This window comes from Salmo salar, chromosome 18 (assembly GCF_965601325.2).
Source record: "Salmo salar chromosome 18, fSalSal1, whole genome shotgun sequence".
NCBI lineage: Eukaryota > Metazoa > Chordata > Actinopteri > Salmoniformes > Salmonidae > Salmo > Salmo salar.
The window spans coordinates 67,053,963-67,077,403 of NC_138308.1; positions in this window are offsets into that span (position 1 = coordinate 67,053,963).

Below are 23,441 nucleotides of genomic sequence, written 5' to 3' on the forward strand. Positions count from 1 at the left end.
AGACTCAATCATGGACACTCTTACTGACAGTTGTGGCTGCTTTGCGTGATGTGTTTTTGTCTCTACCTTCTTGCCTTTGTGCTGTTGTCTGTGCCCAATAATGTTTGTACCATGTTTTGTGCTGCTACCATGTTGTGCTGCTGACATGTTGTGTTGGTACCATGTTGTTGTAATATAGTGTTGTTACCATGCTGTCTTGTCATGTGTTGCTGCCATGCTATGTTGTTGTTTTAGGTCTCTCTTTACGTAGTGTTGTGGTGTCTCTCTTGTTGTGATGTGTGTTTTGTCCTATATTTTTTATTTTTAATCCCAGCCCCAGTCCGTTGTGGTGGCTAATTTCTGCATTACCAAATGAGGAGAAACAAACTTCACACACCAGTCAGAGTTATACTTAAACTACATTTGTAATAATAAGAGCTTTGCATTAGCAATGACTTTCAATGATGTGCCATTTCTAATGAACCACTGAAAGTGACAACACAAAAGTACAAAGATCTTTTATCGCCAAGATACACCCCTCTCAACCTACATGACGAACCACAGATCTTAGGAACAGTTCACAAAGAAAGACATTTACTTGAGAGAGGAGTATCCCATAGCCAGATAGCATTCACTATAAATTATCATTCAGTTTGGTCCCTAAAACGAGGTTCTAATCTCGTTCCTTGTACTTCATAGCACAAAAACATTACCTCATGTTATTCTGGAATGCTCTTTAGGTTTTATCACCCAAAGACATCTGTCACGTCCTGACCAGTATAGAGTATATTTGGTTATTGTAGTTTGGTCAGGACGTGGCAGAGGGTAGTTGATGTATGTATTATGGGGTTTGTCACTGGTCTATGTCTGTGTTTCTATGTCTAGTTGATTGGGGTTGGACTCTCAATTGAAGGCAGGTGTGTTGAGTTGCCTTTGATTGGGAGTCCTATATAGTAAGGTGTGTTTGTCTTTGTTTTTCGTGGGTAGGGGTTTGAGAGCACTGCTTTTTGTTGAGCCTGCTGTCACTGTTTCATGTCTCTAGTTTGTTTATTGTTTTCTTCCGTGGTGTTCGCATTATTTTATAAATAAATATGTTGAGCACGAAACCTGCTGCGCATTGGTCCCTTTCTCTCTACGATGACAAGCGTGACAACATCGTAAATCTCCTCTGTCAGATTTATCTCATAGAGGCCCATCCTCAGTAGAACACACACACAATAGTTAAGAATACTCTATTCTGTCGAATAAAACAACCATTATAATACAATACAAGCATTATAACATAATCTTGCAATTTTCCATGACACCCTGCAGGAGGACTTTTGCCTTTTAGTAGGCCGTCATTGTACATAATAATTTGTTCTTAACTAACTTGCCTAGTTTAATAAAGGTTAAATAAAATAAATAAATAGATGTAGCCGTGGAATACTAATGCCTGTAATCTGTGTTCAACCACTTTATTGCCCACACTGTGGGGTCCTGGCTACTTAGGCTACTTTACCCACAGTTGCACATACTGTAGATCATGTTTTACCAAGTACATACTGTACCTGTGCAGAGAAAGATTTGCATAAATAATTTATCATCAATACTCATATTGTGGCGATTGATTGAATTGGGTAAAGCAGGCTATTATACACTGCTCAAAAAAAGGGAACACTAAAATAACACATCCTAGATCTGAATGAATGAAATAATCTTATTAAATACTTTTTTCTTTACATAGTTGAATGTGCTGACAACAAAATCACACAAAAATAATCAATGGAAATCCAATTTATCAACCCACGGAGGTCTGGATTTGGAGTCACACTCAAAATTAAAGTGGAAAACCACACTACAGGCTGATCCAACTTTGATGTAATGTCCTTAAAACAAGTAAAAATGAGGCTCAGTAGTGTGTGTGGTCTCCACGTGCCTGTATGACCTCCCTACAACGCCTGGGCATGCTCCTGATGAGGTGGCGGATGGTCTCCTGAGGGATCTCCTCCCAGACCTGGACTAAAGCATCCGCCAACTCCTGGACAGTCTGTGGTGCAACGTGGCGTTGGTGGATGGAGTGAGACATGATGTCCCAGATGTGCTCAATTGGATTCAGGTCTGGGGAACGGGCGGGCCAGTCCATAGCATCAATGCCTTCCTCTTGCAGGAACTGCTGACACACTCCAGCCACATGAGGTCTAGCATTGTCTTGCATTAGGAGGAACCCAGGGCCAACCGCACCAGCATATGGTCTCACAAGGGGTCTGAGGATCTCATCTCGGTACCTAATGGCAGTCAGGCTACCTCTGGCAAGCACATGGAGGGCTGTGCGGCCCCCCCAAAGAAATGCCACCCCACACCATGACTGACCCACCTCCAAACCGGTTATGCTGGAGGATGTTGCAGGCAGCAGAACGTTCTCCACGGCGTCTCCAGACTGTCACATGTGCTCAGTGTGAACCTGCTTTCATCTGTGAAGAGCACAGGGCACCAGTGGCGAATTTGCCAATCTTGGTGTTCTCTGGCAAATGCGAAACGTCCTGCACGGTGTTGGGCTGTAAGCACAACCCCCACCTGTGGACGTTGGGCCCTCATACCACCCTCATGGAGTCTGTTTCTGACCATTTGAGCAGACACATGCACATTTGTGGCCTGCTGGAGGTCATTTTGCAGGGCTCTGGCAGTGCTCCTCCTGCTCCTCCTTGCACAAAGGTGGAGGTAGCAGTCCTGCTGCTGGGTTGTTGCCCTCCTACGGCCTCCTCCACGTCTCCTGATGTACTGGCCTGTCTCCTGGTAGCGCCTCCATGCTCTGGACACTACGCTGACAGACACAGCAAACCTTCTTGCCACAGCTCGCATTAATGTGCCATCCTGGATGAGCTGCACTACCTGAGCCACTTGTGTGGGTTGTAGACTCCGTCTCATGCTACCACTAGAGTGAAAGCACCGCCAGCATTCAAAAGTGACCAAAACATTAGCCAGGAAGCATAGGAACTGAGAAGTGGCCTGTGGTCACCACCTGCAGAACCACTCCTTTATTGGGGGTGTCTTGCTAATTGCCTATAATTTCCACCTGTTGTCTATTCCATTTGCACAACAGCATGTGAAATGTATTGTCAATCAGTGTTGCTTCCTAAGTGGACAGTTTGATTTCACAGAAGTGTGATTGACTTGGAGTTACATTGTGTTGTTTAAGTGTTCCCTTTATTTTTTTGTGCAGTATATATAGTAGTGAAAATAAATCATTAGTGCTGTACTCAGACATTTGTTTTCCCTGATTTCACAACATACTTTATAGCATTTAATCCACATCTTATTTTACATTTTTAAAACCCAGAAGGTAGTCTAAATAGAAACAGTTTGGAAATGTTTAGTTGGAACAAAGTTGATTAATAAGATCTTCAAAACGGCTATATTACAGACCATATAGTCCAGATATATGTAATCTGTCGTGATATTGGTAAATAAGTAAATAATCAGATTCATATTTAATCAGCAACACTTAAAGGGATACTGTGAGATTCAGAGTCAGATGAACTCATGGATACCAGTTGATGTCTCTGCATGCAGTATAAAGGAAGTTAGAGGTAGTTTCGGGAACCAATGCTGATTAGCATTAGCGCAATGCCTGGAAGTCTACAGGTACGGTAGCATTCGCTCAGATCAGAGAGTGGCCTTGTGGTTTTACCTGTAGAAGGTATATTTCAGATACCTGGTAAAGTAGAAAATCCTTAAATCTCCCACTAACTGGTCTGGTCCAAACTTACACATTTAGTACACTATAAAGCATTTATGTTGTATAGTTCTTCTCCTCGCCTGTTCCACCCATGTATTAATGGAATATGGCTTACACCAAGAAAACTGTTTAGTTGATTACATATTTATTAGCAATATATATAAAAAAAGTCTAAATTACTTACTTTATTCATTATTTTCTGTATACTTTAAGTATAATGTATCTAAACCATGTTACCAATAACTTATATGATGGTAATTTGCATCATGCAGGTGTCAGAGAAGATGTATTTTTGTATTGCCTTTCTGAGAACCTTGGCTTTGTGCCCATCACCTTTCAGTTTAGTCCTCACTGTTGGTATCCTCCACTCTAATTTTGACCCACATCTGTTTAAAAAACTGTTCCAACACCCTCAGGGCAAATATTTACCTCATTTTATAACAAACTGGAGTTGTTGCTGTGAATATCGCAATTAACATCATATTAGCACAGTGCTATGGAAACATTAGGGAGTGTGGCAACAGCAGGAGTTTTGGTGTTCATAAAAGTACCTGCACTTGTACCAAGCATCTGGTGCCAGTTGCTGTGTATACCTGAGTATCTCTAAGGGTTCCGGGTGTGAAATTGAGTTACCGTCTGCTGTTGTGGACCACTAGGGTGGCAAAGAAATAAGGATTTGCAGCCCCCGGAGGTACCTAGCCTGCCTAGCCTACACACAAGTGCAAATTCTGTCTCATTTCATGAAAGTCAGATTTGGGAATATGGAGGAGAGAACAGCAGGCAGTATGCTGTCACTCACAGTTCTTCTGAAAACTGCTGTGGATTTTCTTTTGTGAGCCAAGAAAGAGGAATAGCCACTTGGGGTGAAGCACTTACAAAACACATTGCATAATGGCAACAGTGTGAGGTGGTTGCAAGTCGGATATATTTTACCTCGTAGCATTGTTGGATTCCGACTAGATTTATCAGAAAGTTGTTTGAGGGCACACTGATATAAAGTTATTGGAAGAAATGCTGTTCTCTCCTCCATTTTCCCAAATCTGACTTTCATGAAAAGAGACAGAATGTTATACCCTTGTAATACGTTTTGATGGGAGAGTGGTAAAATGAAGGACAACTGTCCAGATGCAGATTTACTAGGCTTGTCACGACACAGATGTCACTCAAGGCCTTTAACCTCTATGGGACCGGCGGGACGAATTCGTCCCACCTACGTAACAGCCACTGCCAGCCTGTGGCGCGATTTTCAAAATCTTCAAAATCCTATTACTTCAATTTCTCAAACATATGACTATTTTACAGCCATTTAAAGATAAGACTCTCGTTAATCTAACCACACTGTCCGATTTCAAAAAGGCTTTACAACGAAAGCAAAACATTAGATTATGTCAGCAGAGTACCAAGCCAGAAATAATCAGACACCCATTTTTCAAGCCAGCATATAATGTCACCAAAACCCAGAAGACAGCTAAATGCAGCACTCACCTTTGATGATCTTCATCAGATGACAACCCTAGGACATTATGTTATACAATACATGCATGTTTTGTTCAATCAAGTTCATATTTATATCAAAAACCAGCTTTTTACATTAGCATGTGACGTTCAGAACATAGCATACCCCCCGCAAACTTACGGGGAATTCGCTAACATTTTACTAAATTACTCACGATAAACGTTCACAAAAAGCATAACAATTATTTTAAGAATTATAGATACAGACCTCCTCTATGCACTCGATATGTCCGATTTTAAAATAGCTTTTTGGTGAAAGCACATTTTGCAATATTCTAAGTACATAGCCCAGGCATCACGGGCTCGCTATTTAGACACCCGGCAAGTTTAGCACTCACCATAATCATATTTACTATTATAAAAATGTCATTACCTTTTGTTGTCTTCGTCAGAATGCACACCCAGGACATCTACTTCAATAACAAATGTTGGTTTGGTCCAAAATAATCCATCGTTATATCCGAATAGCGGCGTTTTGTTCGTGCGTTCCAGACACTATCCGAAATAGTAAAGAAGTGTCGCGCGCTTGGCGCAATTCCTGACAATAAAATTCAAAGTATTCCATTGCCGTACGTCGAAGCATGTCAACCGCTGTTTAAAATCAATTTTTACGTCATTTTTCTCGTAGAAAAGCGATAATATTCCGACAGGGAATCTCCTTTTCGGCAAACAGAGGAAAAAATCCCAAAGGCGGGGGCGGTCGGGGTCACGCGCATAAGCTAGTGTCTCTTGATGGGCCACTTGAGAAAGGCGATAATGTGTTTCAGCCTGGGGCTGGAATGACGACATTCTCTTTTTTCCCGGGCTCTGAGAGCCTATGGAAGACGTGGGAAGTGTCACGTTAGAGCAGAGATCCTTAGTAAATGATAGAGATGGCAAAGAAGTTCCAGAAATGGTCAGACAGGCCACTTCCTGTAAAGGAATCTCTCAGGTTTTGACCTGCCATTTGAGTTCTGTTATACTCACAGACACCATTCAAACAGTTTTAGAAAATTTAGGGTGTTTTCTATCCATATGTAATAAGTATATGCATATTCTAGTTACTGAGTAGGAGTGGTAACCAGATTAAATCGGGTATGTTTTTTATCCAGCCGTGTCAATGCTGCCCCCTAGCCCTAACAGGTTATTAATTAAGCATGGTCAATGCTCTGAAAAAGGGGTATCCCAAAAGGTTTGCATCTCGAATGAACTGTTCACATCCAAAGTAAGGGCCTCATTCCAATTGATTCCCCTTCTGTTGACTGTTTTTTGGCACTCACTCCGAAGTTAATTGTAAAAAAAATTCTCTACCCTGCATCTTCCTCTTATTTAGTACTCTCAGCAAAAGTATAATGATGGAGCACAGACGACACCCCTTACTGCCTAGCAATATCATCTGTTTTCAGTAGGATTCTCTCTTGTTTTTATCTCTCTCTCTCTTTCTAGATCTTCCTCCCTCCTTCCTTCACTCTCAGACCTCCGTCTCCGGTCATCTCAGGAACCAGCATGGTTCCTCCATCCCCTGCCCTCTCTCTCCCTCGCTCGAGTCTCTCCCTCCCTCCCTCTACTCGCTCCACATCTCAGAAAGCTTCTTTCCTCAGGAGCACTGGAGGAATCAGAGAAAACCAAGCTTCAGTTCAGTGGATTCGATCTTGATTTTCTGCAGATTAGATTGGAAGATTAGGAGGTTTTATTCATACTCCACACAATTGCTTCCTCGGCAACATGCCAGCAATGACTCCATACCACAGGGGTTTCCACCGTCGGCTGGCTGCCATCTGGGATGTTGAGTCTGCACTGCATCGCCCCAACTAGAAATGTGACTTTCAGGGGGACTTAGTGTTCAGACACTAGGGTAATACTTTCATAGGAGAATCTCCTTGAACCATGCTTTTTAGTTCAATACTTTAGATATTAGATATGTGTCTGTGAAACCAGCATGAGTTGAATGAGAAGGATAACATGGCTATGGTAGTCATGGAAGCAACACTTCTCAAATTTGCGTGGATACTGTATTGTTTTTCTGAGAAATGTTTAAGTGTTTTTCTTGGGATTGGGGCTCTTGATTTTGATCTACATGAGGTCAGGTTATTCTGACAAAGTGCATGGTCATTATTTGCTGAATAGATGCCAGGGGGTGACTAGTCAGACCATCACTTGGAAAAACATGAGAAATAAACATTTTTTTCAGAAAATCAACAATGTTGGGTTCACTTATGTACTGCATTGTATACTGACCAAAAATATAAACACAACATGCAACAATTTCATTGATTTTACTGAGTTACAGTTCATATGAGGAAACCAGTCAATTGAAATTGTCACGCCCTGACCATAGAGAGCCCTTGGGGATCATATTTAGGTAGCCATTTTTCCCACCTGTGTTTGTGGGATATTGTTTGTGTTGGTACTTGTGTCACCAAGTAGTCACGTTGTGTTGCTTGTTTATTGTTTTGGTTGAAGAAGTTTCACTTTAAATAAATATGTGGAACTCAACAAACGCTGCACCTTGGTCTGTCTCTTACAACAACCGTGACAGAATATCCCACCAAAAGAGGACCAAGCAGTGTGTTCACGAGGTAAAGGCGTTTTGGACATTGGAGGAAGTCATGGGAGGACACGAGACCCTTCCTTGGCAGGAGTCGCAGAGGAGCATAGAGGGACAGCGAAGACGCTGGGGACCGCTGCCACAGAAACCCCAAGATTTTTTTTGGGGGGGGCACATGGAGCTGTCGGCTGAGCAGCGGAGAGTGCCAGAGCCCGAATGGCAGACGGTGGAGGACTTCAATGAGGGATACCGGAGAGAGGTGGAGGCGAGGAGTATGCTGCAGTGCAGGCGTACTGAAGAGCGGGTCATCAGTCCGGTGCCATCTGTGCCAGCTCCTCGCACTCGCCCTGAAGAGCCAGAGACCGTCAGGGAGCCGATGGAGAAGTTGGGAGAGAGAGGAGAGAGATGTTGTGCAGGTGTGTTCTGCTCAACATTCGACCTGAAGAGCCTGTCCGCAGTCTGGTGAAATCTGTGCCGGCTCCACACATCTGGCCTCCAGTGCGCCTCCCTAGTCCGGTACGTCCTGTGCCAGCTCCCTGCACTCACCCTGAAGTGCGTATCACCAGTCCGGTGCCACCTGTGCCGGCTCCACGCACCAGGCCTCCAGTGCGCCTCCAAGTCTGGTACGTCCTGTGCCAGCTCCCCGCAGTCACCCTGAAGTGCATGTCACCAGTCTGGTGCCACCTCTGCCAGCTCCACGCACCAGGCCTCCAGTGCGCCTCCCCAGTCCGGTACGTCCTGTGCCAACTCCCCGCACTCGCCCTGAAGTGCGTGTCACCAGTCCGGTGCCACCTGTGCCGGCTCCATGCACCAGGCCTCCAGTGCGCCTCCCCAGTCCGGTACATCCTGTACCAGCTCCCCGCACTCGCCCTGAAGTGCGTGTCACCAGTCCCGTGCCACCTGTGCCGACTCCACGCCTCCCCAGTCTGGAGCGTCCTGTGCCGGCTCCATGCACTCAACCTGAGGAGCCTTCCTCTGCGTCGGTGCCCAGTCCAGGCACAGCGTCCAGTCCAGCTCCAAGGCCGGAGCCTTCCTCTGTGCCGGTGCCAAGTCCAGGCATGGCGGCCAACCCAGCTCCATGGCCGGAGCCTTCCTCTGCACCGGTGCCCAGTCCAGGCACGACGTCCAACCTAGCTCCATGGCTGGAGCCCTCCTCTGCGCCAGTGCCCGGTCCAGGCACGGCATCCAGTACCGCTCCAAGGCCGGAACCTTCCTCTGCGCCGATGCCCAGTCCAGGCACGGCGTTTTGCGGCCAGAGTCCGCACCTTTGGGGGAGGGAGGTACTGTCACGCCCTGACCATAGAGAGCCCTTGGTTCTCTATGGTGTAATAGGTCAGGGCGTGACTAGGGGGTGTTCTAGTTCAATAATTCTATGTTGGTGTTTTGTATGGTTCCCAATTAGAGGCAGCTGGTAATCGTTGCCTCTAATTGGGGATCATATTTAGGTAGTCATTTTTCCCACCTGTGTTTGTGGGATATTGTTTGTGTTTGTGCTTGTGTCACCATGTAGTCATGTTGTGTTGCTTGTTTATGTCACGCCCTGACCTGAGAGAGACGGTTTATTTCTCTATTTTGGTAGGTCAGGGTGTGGGGTGGGCATTCTATGTATTGTATTTCTTTGTTTTGGGCCGAGTATGGTTCCTAATCAGCGGCAGCTGTCTATTGTTGTCTCTGATTAGGAATCATACTTAGGCAGCCTTTTCCCACCTGTGTTTGTGGGTAGTTGTTTTCTGTTTAGTTTTCTGTACCTGACAGAACTGTGCGCTTTCATTTTCCCTTTGTTATTTTTGTTCAAGTGTTTGTTTGATTCTAATAAAAGATCATGAATACAGGGTCTTCAGCGACGGTCTGCAGCCCAGGGTCTTCAGCGACGGTCTGCAGCCCAGGGTCTTCAGCGACGGTCTGCAGCCCAGGGTCTTCAGCGACGGTCTGCAGCCCAGGGTCTTCAGCGACGGTCTGCAGCCCAGGGTCTTCAGCGACGGTCTGCAGCCCAGGGTCTTCAGCGGCGGCCTGCAGCCCAGGGTCTTCAGCGGCGGCCTGCAGCCCAGGGTCTTCAGCGGCGGCCTGCAGCCCAGGGTCTTCAGCGGCGGCCTGCAGCCCAGGGTCTTCAGCGGCGGCCTGCAGCCCAGGGTCTTCAGCGACGGCCTGCAGCCCAGGGTCTTCAGCGACGGCCTGCAGTCCAGGGTCTTCAGCGACGGCCTGCAGTCCAGAGTCTTCAGCGGTGGTCGGCAGTTCAGAGCCTCCGGCGATGATCCGCGGTCTGGTTCCTCCGGCGACACAGAAGCGGGGGGATCAGCGGGTGGAGTGGGGGCTACGCCCCGAACCAGAGCCACCGCCAAGAATAGATGCCCACCCGGACCCTCCCCCGTAGGTTCAGGTTTGCGGCCGGGAGTCCACACCTTTGGGGGGGGTACTGTCACGCCCTGACCTGAGAGAGACGGTTTATTTCTCTATTTTGTTAGGTCAGGGTGTGGGGTGGGCATTCTGTTTTGTATTTCTTTGTTTTGGGCCGAGTATGGTTCTTAATCAGAGGCAGTTGTCTATCGTTGTCTCTGATTAGGAATCATACTTAGGCAGCCTTTTTCCACCTGTGTTTGTGGGTAGTTGTTTTCTGTACCTGACAGAACTGTGCGCTTTCGTTTTCCCTTTGTTATTTTTGTTCAACTGTTTGTTTGATTCTAATAAAAGATCATGAACACGTGTCACGCTGCATCTTGGTCCCCTCTCTACGAATTGTTTTGGTTGAAAAAGTTTCACTTTCAACAAATATGTGGAACTCAACAAACGCTGCGCTTTGGTCTGTCCCTTACAACAACCGTGACAGAAATACATTAATTAGGCCCTAATCTATGGATTTCACATGACTGGGAATACAGATATGCATCTCTTGGTCACAGATACCTTTAAAAAAATGGGCCTCAAAATGGGCCTAAGGAGCTCGTCTCTGTATTTTTGTGCATTCAAATTGCCATCGCTAAAATGCAATTGTGTTCGTTGTCCGTAGCTTATGCCATAACCCCACCGCCACCATAGGGCACTCTGTTCACAATGTTGACATCAGCAAACCACTCGCCCATGTGACGCCATACGAGTGGTCTGCGGTTGTGAGGCAGGTTGGACGCACTGCCAAATTCTCTAAAACGATGTTGGAGGTGGCTTATGGTAGAAAAATGTACATTCAATTCTCTAACAGCTCTGGTGGACATTCCTGCAGTCAGCATGCCAATTGCACACTCCCTCTGTGACATTGTGTTGTGTGACAAAACTGCACATTTTAGAGTGGACTTGTATTGTGATCATGCTGTTTAATAAGATTCTTGATAATCCATCCTCTTCACAGGTGTGGCATATCTTGGCAAAGGAAAAATGCTCACTAACAGGGATGTAAACACATTTGTGCACAACATTTGAGAGATTTTTCTTTGGTGTATATGGAACATTTCTGGGATCTTTTATTTCAGCTCAAGAAACATGGGACAAACACTTTACATGTTGTGTTTATATTTTTGTTCAGTGTAAGTTACATACGATCCACCGTTGTTAGAACTAAGTTACAAGGAACTGTTGGTTTGAAATAACACATACTGATTGTTCAGTAGTTGTCTGCTGGGGGAGAACATCACTCCTATAGAAAGATTGACTGTCGGAAGATAAACTTAAGAAAATTGCCGGTTTACAATCTAGTCTGATCCTCTGTGAAGGTCTCAACTCCCTCCTGTATCACAAGGGTCTATGACGCGTATCTCTTAAATTAGATGCCAAGGTTGCAGCACCCCTTCCTCCCAAGACGCAGCGCCTCTCTCTGGCTAGGGATGAAGGGTCAGCGAGGTTCAGTGGAGGTCACAGCGTGTGCAAAACTGCCAACCCGGCGGGGTAGTGACGGGGTCTTTGAAGAGACACATTTTTCTGTGACATCTTCCAATGTGGCATTCATTGATCATCTCCCTGCGCCAGCGCTACTAAGCACTCCACACTCCACGCTGCGAGATGAAGAGAACCTTTTCTTTACACTTTAATCTGTGGCAAAAATCACAGCATGAAGTTGTTCTCTCTTTTCAGGAGGAAAAGAAAAGAAAGAAGCCTGGCAAGGCACGGCAGAGTCATCAGGCAGGCAGGAGCTTTCAGCACTTTTCCCTTTCATCTTTTTATTTTTATTTTTTTTTGTTTAGATTTTTGAAGGACCCCCTCTCACTTGCTCAAGGATTGGAGATTCCTTTCTTTGCCATGGTGGGCAACGTTAGAGTTGTGAAATCAGGAGTCTCGTAAAGACACAATAATAACTCCCCGTTTGTCTATAAAACAAAACATTTGCCAGATCGAAGAACTCTAAGTCGAGAGCATGAAAAAAAAGTGTTTGACATGAAGGGTTTGAACTAATGACCATCTGGACTGAGGTCTTTACAATTTTTCTGAGCCAGGCTGTGACCCATGGTATGTTTGTCCCCAAAACATTCATAGCCTTTATGCTGCGTGTGTTTACACTTTGATAGACAAGTCAAGTCTCTCTTGCACTTAACTGTTAATCGTATTGCTTAGAGAGTTGATTAGGTAAAACATGGTTCTATAGCTTTAGGTTAAAAATGGTTGATAGAGTATATTCCTACTCTTGCTTAAAGGTTTCGTCTGTAATTTGCTGAGGCGACAAAATTATTTACTGTAAGAGCTAGTTTCTAAGTGTGTTGTAGTAAATGGAAACCCACCAATTGTGTGGCAAAGCACAGGCTGTGCCATTATCTCACTGGTTTGTTACAGGATATGGACAAAAGGCAACAGATATTGATAGAGGATAGATAGTAAGGGATACATTTACAAATAGACAGGAAAAATAGATGGAATAAAATCCAAAGGAGATTGTGCTGAGAGAACACCCGGTTCTGACTCCATCTGAAAAATAATACAAATATAATGTTCAGAAATCAGTTTTTATTTCCACGGCTTGGCTTGGGCTGGTATATCCGCAGGTTGGTTTCCATAATTTCACATCACGGCTTGGGGTTTTTACAATTTATTTAATTTACTGCCTGGGCCTCGAGACTTCACAGCCGCCACTTCAGTATCCACATAAAATATACAATCCAACCCATACTTCTAATCTGCTTGGATCCACTGCGACGTGACCTTCACAATACAATATATTTGACTTTGGAAATCAAATGAAATACAGTATGCCTCTGACATAAATATACATTCACATAAGCGCTGGTTTGAAGGGATAGAAATGGAGCATTTACATTTTTGCTATTGATTTCAATGAGAAGTGCTCTGGCAGAATATCAACTTCCACTAAGTCCTCTCCTAGCCAGCCCTTTCTGCACTGCTTAGTGAAGTCAGAGAGAGGAGGGATTTTTTCAGCCGTTCTTTTATTACACATTGAAATCAGCAGGTCTTTTTTTTATCCGACTAGGCAAAGAAGAGAAAGTCAATAGTTTGGGAGTAAATTGATTCTCTTTCCCCACGTCAGTCATCCTTCTCTCCCACCCTCTGTTTGAGTAATTGTGTCTGGAAGCTATAAGGTGCTTAGATTAGCAAGTTAATGCATAATTCATGCAACTTTCTCGAATGCTTTTTACACGCTTTCATAAACTCTGACTGGCAACATATGTCTCCAATTGTAACTGTCTCTGATTAACAGATGGCTCGGGCCAGGAACGTCAAAAGAAATTGCTACTTGACAACATAAATGATCAATCGCTAATCAATACATTGAATTTGTTGTGGAGCCGCTGAACGATATACAGTACACCTCAGATAACCCTGTGAAGCAACAACCGTAGTAACAAACCTTGATATTGACTAGAAAATGGACAAAAAAAAACGATACAATGAGCACTATTCAATGGATTTTGGGACGAGTAGAAAATATGGTTTCCCTTGCGCAGCAGGGTTTGCATGGGTGACATATGTACTGTAGCAGGGAACAAATATACAGAGGACTTTAGTGCCTAATCTGCATGAGTTACCTTGGGCTTAGCCACCTCACGTTTCAATCACCTATTATCCCCAATGGGCATTTTTGGTGCATATATCCATACAGTATACATGTACACAAAAACACAGAATAGACTACATAAGGAATTTAGGGATGTAGGCTAGGAAGACAAATTAAGGCACAAATGCTCTGTGTAAATTTAAGAAATATAAGATCAACTTCAAACTTCAGTAACCTAATATGTCCGGGCTGAGTAACCCCATCTCTCACTTCCACTTCCCCTTTCTCTTCCCATACACATAACAGTACAATATGTACAGTATTGTGTGTCTGACCTCTGGTGTCCTCTGGACTTGGCACAAACATGAAAACCTCTGCTAATCATAGAGCCCATGCTCTGCCCCTGCAGATTTTGGCTCGCTATCTCGCCGCCACCTTTGACTCTATGTTTTCAGTCAGCCAATTACATGGAGTCCTCATAGTCTTTACTAGCAATTAGTAATGTCATTGAGCGTTTTCTGCCATGTCTGCCCGTGACATAGATATACTTAGCAGTTTATTAGTAATCAACATATAGTATAGTACACAAAATGCATAAATACTTTGGCTACTATGGACTTCCACCACATAGCTAGGCCTACCAATATTACTACTATTACCTTAACAATGGATTTACTGCTATCAACAACCATAGGAAATAGTCACTACAACTAATACGTTCTATTTGACAAATTATGAAAATGTCATGAATGGTGAAAATTACTTTCCCGCTTATACCACAGTTGCCAAATAAATCCCAACTAGCTTTCAGTCTCATGTCAGAATTAAACGTCATCCATGTTTATCAAACGTCAAATGCTGAAGCTGTTGCAAATGTCAAATTTCAAAGTGTTTAATGTTAAGTTTATTCATGAACTCTGACTTAAGGTTAGGGTTGTTTAGGCATTAACTCCAAAATCTTAAGGTTAGGCATTAATTCCAAGGTTTGGGATAGGCTTACACCTAAAATCACAAAAACAGCTTTCTATTACTGGATTCGTCCATACAATCTACTTGACGGAAACAGCGCTCACTTTTGCCCCTAGTCGCCAGTTTCCACATCCTCTCCGGACATCGTCAGACATGGATGGACGTCTAATACTGATATTGAATACTATCATGGGTGAATTGGCTGAGAAAACAATAGTATAGCACACATTTACCGATACAAATGTTTTCATTGATATTTTCATTTTGATAAGTAAATTCATACTTTTTCATCCTCCCACCAAACCTGGATGTTAGTTCTATCGGTTAAGTTGCTATAGACCCGATCTAGTTGTTCATTATTTCTGTTGTATATCTATGGACGTGACCCAGTGGTTTATTGTTTTCGCTCGGTTGCCATGCTGGCAAAGTTCTTGTCCCTTGCTCGTTAACTAGCCAACTATAGTGAACACAGTCACATCAAACAGTGCAGCCAGAATTACAATGAAGTAGCTGCATTTGCATTTGTTAAAGCTCTTTTGTAATTATGTTTATTTGGATACATCCATAACGAGCTGATGATACACAATTTGTCTGACATAGAAAAGCTGCTCTCTCGTCAGGACACTGTTCATTACAGTAGAGGAGATCGCATTGCAAATGAAACAGTAGGCTAGACGCTAGCTAAATAGTTTTTTTACTAGCATATCTGCCAATATAACAAACACATTCAACAATACCAGTTGCTGAAAACAGCTGGTCAAACTAGAAACAAGGATTTGACAGCATATCATCACTTGCGTCATGCCTGCAACATTGAAGGACCGGAGAAATTAATGTTTATCACTCACCACTTTAGGTCATCAGATGCTGAAAAAATGTACCTCTGTAGAAACAAATGAATGCTAGCTAGCTGGCTACGTTTTTCCTCGTTGGACCTGCGTTTACAATGTATACAATTTTCAAGTGTTAATGTCACATGCACAAGTACAGTGAAATGCCTTTCTTGCAAGCTCTAAACCCAACAATGCAGTAATCAATATCAATGTAGTACTAAACATTACATAACCTAGAATAAAAACACAGATAAATAGTAAGAACATGAGAAAGTAAGAATCTATATACAGGGTCAGTTCCAATACCATACTGGAGTGATATGTGATGTAGATGTGTGTAGGGGTAAGATGTCTAGGTATCAGGATGTACATAAATAAAGTAGCAGCAGCATACATTAAGATTGTATGTGAGTATGTGCGTAGAGTCAGTATACATTTGTGTATGGTATGTGTGTGTTGGAGTGTCAGATCGTGTGTAGAGTCCTTTGAGTGTGCATAGAGACAGAGCATTTTTTTTTTATTATACAAGGCTCAGCTCAGACAATCCAGCAAGCAATTTTTTGTTGTTGCTATTTAGCAGTCTTATGGCTTGGGGATAAAAACTGTTCAGGAGCTTGTTGGTGTCAGACTTGATGCACCAGTACCGCTTGCCATGCAGAAGCAGAGAGAACGGTCTATGGCTTGGGTGGCTGCAGTCTAACAATATTCCGGGCCTTTCTTTCACACCGCCTGATATAGAGGTGCTTGATGGCAGGGAGCTTGGTCCCAGTACTGGGCTCGGCCGCATCACCCTCTGTAGCGCCATGCAATTGAGGGCGGTGCTGTTGCCATACCAAGCAGTGAAGTACCCAGTCAAGATGTTCTCAATGGTGAAGCTGTAAGTATGGTCTGCTTGGTGCAGTGCTTCAGAATGCCTATTGTGGGAAATACTTCAGAAGTGCCTTAAATATTTTCCAACTGTCCTGTATATCTAAATGTAATGCCCACTCTAGAATGCCCTTCTAGCCAATCAGAAATGAGTATTCAACAATGCCATGGTATAAGATACACTTGAAGTTGGAAGTTTACATACACCTTAGCCAAATACATTTAAACTCAGTTTTTCACAATTCCTGACATTTAATCCTAGTAAAACTTTCCTGTCTTAGGTCAGTTAGGATCACCACTTCTTTTTAAGAATTTGAAACGTCAGAATAATAGTAGAGAGAATGATATATTTCAGCTTTTATTTCTTTCATCACATTCCCAGTGGGTCAGAAGTTTACATAAACTCAAATAGTAATTGGTAACATTGCCTTTAAATTGTTTAACTTGGGTCAAACATTTCAGGTACCCTTCCACAAGCTTCCCACAATAAGTTGGGTGAAGTTTGGGCCATTCCTCCTGACAGAGATGGTGTAACTGAGTCAGGTTGGCAAGGGTCCTTGCTTGCAACCTCTTTTTCAGTTCTGCCTACAAATGTTCTATAGTATTTAAGTCAGGGCTTTGTGATAGCCACTCCAATACCTTGACTTTGTTGTCCTTAAGCAATTTTGCCACAACTTTGAAAGTATGCTTGGGGTCATTGTCAATTTGGAAGATCCATTTGCGACAAAGCTTTAACTTCCTGACTGATGTCATGAGATGTTGCTTCAATATATCCACATAATTTTCCACCCTCATGATTCCATCTATTTTGTGAAGTGCACCAGTCCCTCCTGCAGCAAAGCACCCCCACAACATGATGCTGCCACCCCCGTGCTTCACGGTTGGGATGGTGTTCTTCGGCTTGCAAGCCTCCCCCTTTTTCCTCCAAACATAACAATGGTCATTATGGCCAAACAGTTTTATTTTTGTTTCATCAGACCAGAGGACATTTCTCCAAAAAGTACAATCTTTGTCCCCATCTGCAGTTGCAAACCGTAGTCTGGCTTTTTTTATGGCGGTTTTGGAGCAATGGCTTCTTCCTTGCTGAGTGGCCTTTCAGGTTATGTCGATTATAGGACTCATTTTACTGTGGATATAGATACTTTTGTACCTGTTGCCTCCAGCATCTTCACAAGGTCCTTTGCTGTTGTTCTGGGATTCATTTGCACTTTTCGCACCAAAGTATGTTCATCTCTAGGAGACAGAACGCGTCTCCTTCCTGAGCGGTTTGACGGCTGCGTGGTCCCATGGTGTTTATATATGCGTACTATTGTTTCTATAGATGAACGTGGTACCTTCAGGCGTTTGGAAATTGCTCGAATGATGAACCAGACTTGTGTAGGTCTACAAACATTTTTTCTGAGGTCTTGGCTGATTTCTTTTGATTTTTCCATGATGTCAAGCAAAGAGGCTCTGAGTTTCAAGGTAGGCCTTGAAATACATCCACAAGTACACCTCCAATTGACTCAAATTATGTCAATTAGCCTATCAGAAGATTCTACAGCCATGACATCATTTTCTGGAATTTTCCAAGCTGTTCAAAGGCACAGTGAATTTAGTGTATATAATCTTCTGACCCACTGGAATTCTGATTACGTGAAATAATCAGTCTGCAAACAATTGTTGGAAAAATGACTTGTGTCATGCACAAAGTAGATGTCCTGACTGACTTGCCAAAAAATAGTTTGTTAACAAGAAATTTGTGGAGTGGTTGAAAAATGAGTTTTAATGACTCCAACCTAAACTTCTGACTTCAACTGCATGTGTTACAGTATTTTTTAGCTAGACAGCCTCTTCCTGATCGCTGTCATCTGCCATAGTTGCACAAAACCCACTAGGCAGGCGATAAATAAGGTCATGCAGCCGGTCCTTTTGAGTGTGTGAGAGTTGATATGGGAAATATGGGAATAAATCATGTCTCTCCATTATGGTCAGAATACACTAATATAAAAAAGGCACAAATAAAACATCTCTAATAAAAGCCATAACCAAGCTCCCCCACAACACAGAGGTGACCCACACAGCAGCGTATTTACAGGTTCCGAGCTTCCAAGACATAGACCTCGGCGCTCTCGATGTTCCAGAGACAACAATGGCGTGGGGGGATAAAGATAAGGACTGGAAGTAATGAACATGAAACCGGGATTGTGCTTCTTCCTCTCACTCTGTGAGGGTAAATTATGGAGAATCATTTTAGCGTAACCCGGCGACTCACTCGTCAAGAAGGGAATATTCCTGTTGACTTGACACCATTGTCGTACTTGGAAAATTATGTGCTTGTTAGTTAGGAATCAGGAAACATGCATGTCTTTGACTCGTTAGCCATTAGTGGTTAGCGAGGCCCACCTTTTTCCTTTTAATGACTCATTTTGTGAGCTGTTTATAAACTGTGTGTCTCCACATCCGAGGTATGTAAGAAAACAGCTGCCATTAGTAAAGGACAATCGAGATATAACCTATTAGAAATAATGTTATATAGCATGGGTTAGGCTACATAGCATGACATTATGATTTTGATAATTACATCACGCCACTTGGTTCAACCATAAATTTTCCATGTGAAACATTTATAAAATAGTGATTTATTATCTTCTTACATGTTTTTGATGTGTTGGACCGCAGAGTGAAGGAAAAGCAGCCAATAAGTGCTCAGCATAAATGGGAACTCCTTCAAAATTGTTGAAAAAGCATGCTGGGCGAGCAGCATTCTGGATGCAGAGGTTTGGTAGCATAAACTGGGAGCCCAGCCAACAGCGAGTTACAGTAATCCAGACGGGAGATGACAAGGGCCTGGATAAAACCTGTGCCGGTTCCTGTGTGAGGTTGGGTGATACTCTTCGGATGTTGTAGAGCATGAACCTTCAGGAGCGAGTCACTGCTTTGATGTTTGCAGAGAACGACAGGGTGTTGTCTAGGGTCAAGCCAAGGTTCTTTGCATTCTGTGTTGTTATGCATTTATGTGGTAATTGTGGTATTGAAGTAACAAAACATTATGATTAATTGTATCCGCACCAAGTGGTAGGCGATCCATAGATCCAGCTTGGAAAACACAGTGGCCGCCTGGAGCGGCTCGAAGGCCGAGGAGATGAGTGGTAGCGAGTAACGGTTCTTAACCGTAATGTCGTTGAGTCCCCGGTAGTCAATGCACAGACGCAGGGATTGTGTCGTTGGAGCCAGGAGAATCCCAATACCACGGGAATCAGAGGGGACTTGATGAGCAGGAACCGGATCGCATCACTGAGGTTCCCTGACAGCCATAGGTGGATGGGAGTGGTGTTGTGGATGCCTCGGCCGATAGAGCGCCCGTCCAGTGCTCTAACGTCCATGGGAATGGAGAGGGGTTTTGTGGGGATGTTCAGCTCGACGCCAGGGTAGTGTCCAAAAAACTCTTGTCGGCCCCAGAGTCAATGAGAACCCGGAGAGATTTGGACTGATCTCCCCACAGCAGAATGGCAAGAAAAGGGGTGCAAGCAAGGGAAGCAGGAACATTCTCCATATGGCCCCCTCCATATGGAGTCCTTGCTCCTACCAGTGAGCCTGGCTTCTTTAGAGGACAAGAGGACATGAAATGACCAAGAGTCCCGCAATACAGACAACTCTTTGTGTCAATCCTGTATTGCCATTTCGCTGGCGACAGCCCATCTCTGTCTAGTGGCATAGACTCAAGAAGTGGCGACACGGCAGTCTACGGCAGCCCTCAGGGCAGGTTGGGCAGCCTCGGGTCCTCTCAACAACGAGACCGTCAGGAGCTTCTGGGTTGACTCGGAGGCAAGGTGGGATCCCTGGGCGTGCGAGCAAAATTAAATTTCCTCTCCCTCCGTCGTTCCCATAGTCGCCCATAGATTCAGATGGTAATAGCGATGAGCACATCGAGATCCGTAGGTAACTCCCGAGCAGCAAGCTTGTCCTTGACCTCCTCCGAGATGCCGTGCAGGAAAATATCGAACAGTGCTTCCTGGTCCAAAGCACTCTCCACTGCCAACGTGCAGAAATCCACTGCATAGTCAGCCACACTGCAGGAGCTGTGCCGAAACTGGATTAGCCTCTGGGCAGCTTCTCTCGGAGAACGGGGTCTAAAAAACCTTCACCTCTGCCACGAATCCCTCCAGAATAAAGTATATGGCTGGCTGCTGTTCCCATACAGCAGTAGCCCAGGTGAGAGCACTCCCGGACATTAGCATAATGAGATAGGCTATCTTGGAGTGATTCAAGGGGAAGGAGGAGGGCTGAAGCTAGAAAATGAGGGCACACGGAGCTAGAAACGCCCAAGAAGGTGGAGTGGGCGATGAGACGGCGCTGCTAGCAGCTGGGTTACTGAGGGCCTGTGAGGTTACCACCATGGTCGGCTGCCTCCCAGACAACCCGCAGAATTTCTCCAGCAAACCGTTCAATGCCCAGGCATGGCATTCAGCTAATGTTTGGACCCCCTCCATAATGCCACGAAGCAGTTCCTCGTGCCTGTCGATGGCATTGCGCAGCTGGCTCAGGTTTGCTGGGTCAGTCATGGCCAGTTCGTGCTATCAGGATAAGGCAAGACCTAGATGTAGACCATGTCGAAGTAACAATGTCTATTACAGCAACAGAGGCAAAGGTACAGGATGGCGGGCAGGTTCAGGGTCAGGACAGGCAAGGGTCAAAAACCAGGAGGGTGATAAAAAGAGGCTGGGAAAAGACAGGAGCTGACAGGACAAATACAGGTAAGCTTGACAAACTAGACTAACTGGCAACAGACAAACAGAGAACACAGGTATACATACACAGGGGATAATGGGGAAGATGGGCGACACCTGGAGGGAGTGGAGACAATCACTAAGACAGGTGAAACAGATCAGGGCGTGACATTCACTTTTGTTCCACATTGTTCTATTTGTGTTAGTGAGGAGGTGAGTTTTCAAACATGCTTATTTGCCCAAATGTCAATCTGCCATATTTTCTCAAACGCAAAGCGCTTTGTCACAGAGCTGCCAAAGATGGCGGCACAGTAGGACGTGTATATCTGGCTCTGTCTTATCCCATGTAAATAGTCGGTCTTTTTCGTATACATCTAAAAACGTATTTTCTATCTACGAACTAAATATACTTTCCTGCAACCCGCCTCACCCAATATGGTATGGATCTGCTATTTTTATTCCTTATAACTGGAACTTCTATCAGGAGCTAGCCAGCTAACTATCAACTAGTCTTTGTTAGCCACGGCTTGCGGTCCTCGCCTTTTTTCCCTCCGGAATCAGCCAGCCTTAACTCAGACAATCACCTGCCAGTCACCTGCCACAGCACGATATCAACCCAGAGCACATCGGACTGCTACCATATCACCAGATTCCTGCCACTCTGGATCATCACACAAGATCATTACTCCAGATCATTGCAGCAAGCTTGCTGCAAATGAATGACTACTGTTAGCTAACGCCTCTGTCCCGAAGCAAGCACCTCAGGCTAGGCCTAAATAACAGCTAATTCTAGGGCTACAATACCTCCTCTGCCAATTGGCCTGGACAATTTATTGTTGACACAGAGCCCTGCCGATCCATCACGACTGGACTGCCGACGTGATCGCCCGATGTGGTCTCAACAATATCGTAACAGAAACATCTACTAGCCCCGGCCCACTAGCTTTTCAGAACGCTGTGCCCCCTGCTCGCCCAGCTAGTGTCCCCTGCTCGCCCAGCTACTAGACGACTGAACAGCATCCTGATTCACCAATTGTTGCTCTTTTGACCCTATGATCACTCGGCTACACAGCTGATGCCCCCTGGACTGTTCAACAACACGGTACCTCACTTTGTTTACCTGTCGGCTCCAGCCTCGAACTCAGGTCTTGTATGTACCTAACTGACCCGCTCTGCCCATTCATTGCCATTATCCTGTTGTTGTCTTAGCTCTCCTGATCAATACCTGTGATTACTTTATGACTCTATCTAATGTCAATATGCCTTGTCTACTGCTGTCTTGGATAGTTTTTATTGTTTTATTTCACTGTAAGAGCCCTCAGTCTCACTCAAAATGCCTTAGATAGCTCATTTGTCCCACCTCACACACTGAGACCTCACCTAGATTAACCTCTTGATGGTCGCCTAGGATAGGGGGCGCTACAGCGATTTTTGAAAAAAAATCGTGCCCATTTTAAACGGCCTCCTACTCAAACTTAGAAGCTAGGATATGCATATAATTAATACTTGTGGATAGAAAACACCCTAAAGTTTCTAAAACTCTTTAAATGGTGTCTGTGAGTATAACAGAACTCATATGGCAGTCAAAACCCCGAGACCGATCGTAACAGGATGTGGAATTCTGAATTGCGGACTCAACTTCATCACTTTGCCTATTAATCACACCGTGAGCAATGGTTCATTGAGCACTTCCTATTGCTTCCACTAGATGTCCCCAGTCTTTACAAAGTGGTTTGAGTCTCCTACTGTGAAAACTGACTGAATGAGACGCTGTGGAAAGTGGTCAAATGAGGAGGGCCATCACCATTATGACGCCGGTGCCCCTGGCTGCCCTCCCCTTTCGAAACGTTTTGAAAGACAATGCAATCGTCCCCCTTGAATCTTATTGGAGCTCTGGTTGAAAAAGGCCCTAAAGATTTATGTTATACAACGTTTGACATGTTTGAACGAACCTAAATTTAAAAAAAAAATGCATTTTGTTGAGAGAGGAGTCCCGCAGACGACGGAAGTTTTGGAGCAGCCTTCAGAACGCGCTAACAAGAACAAGCTATTGGGACGTAAAGGATTAACTTTTTCAAACGAAAATACATTTGTTGTGGACCTGGGATTTCTGGAAGTGCTTTCTGAGGAAGATAATCAAAGGTAAGGGATTATTGACAATAGTATACAAGAGTAGATTTGATATGCGATTGTTCCAAGATGGCGCTGACCTGTAACGGTAGCCTATTTTTCTGAGTATCGCATCCCCATTTATCGCAAAGTGTGATTACCCAGTAAAGTTATTTTTAAATCTGGCATTACAGGTGCTTTCAAGAGATATTCATCTATAAATCTTAGAATGACAATATTACATTTTAAAAATGTTTTCGAATAGTAATTTAGTAAATTGTAGCGC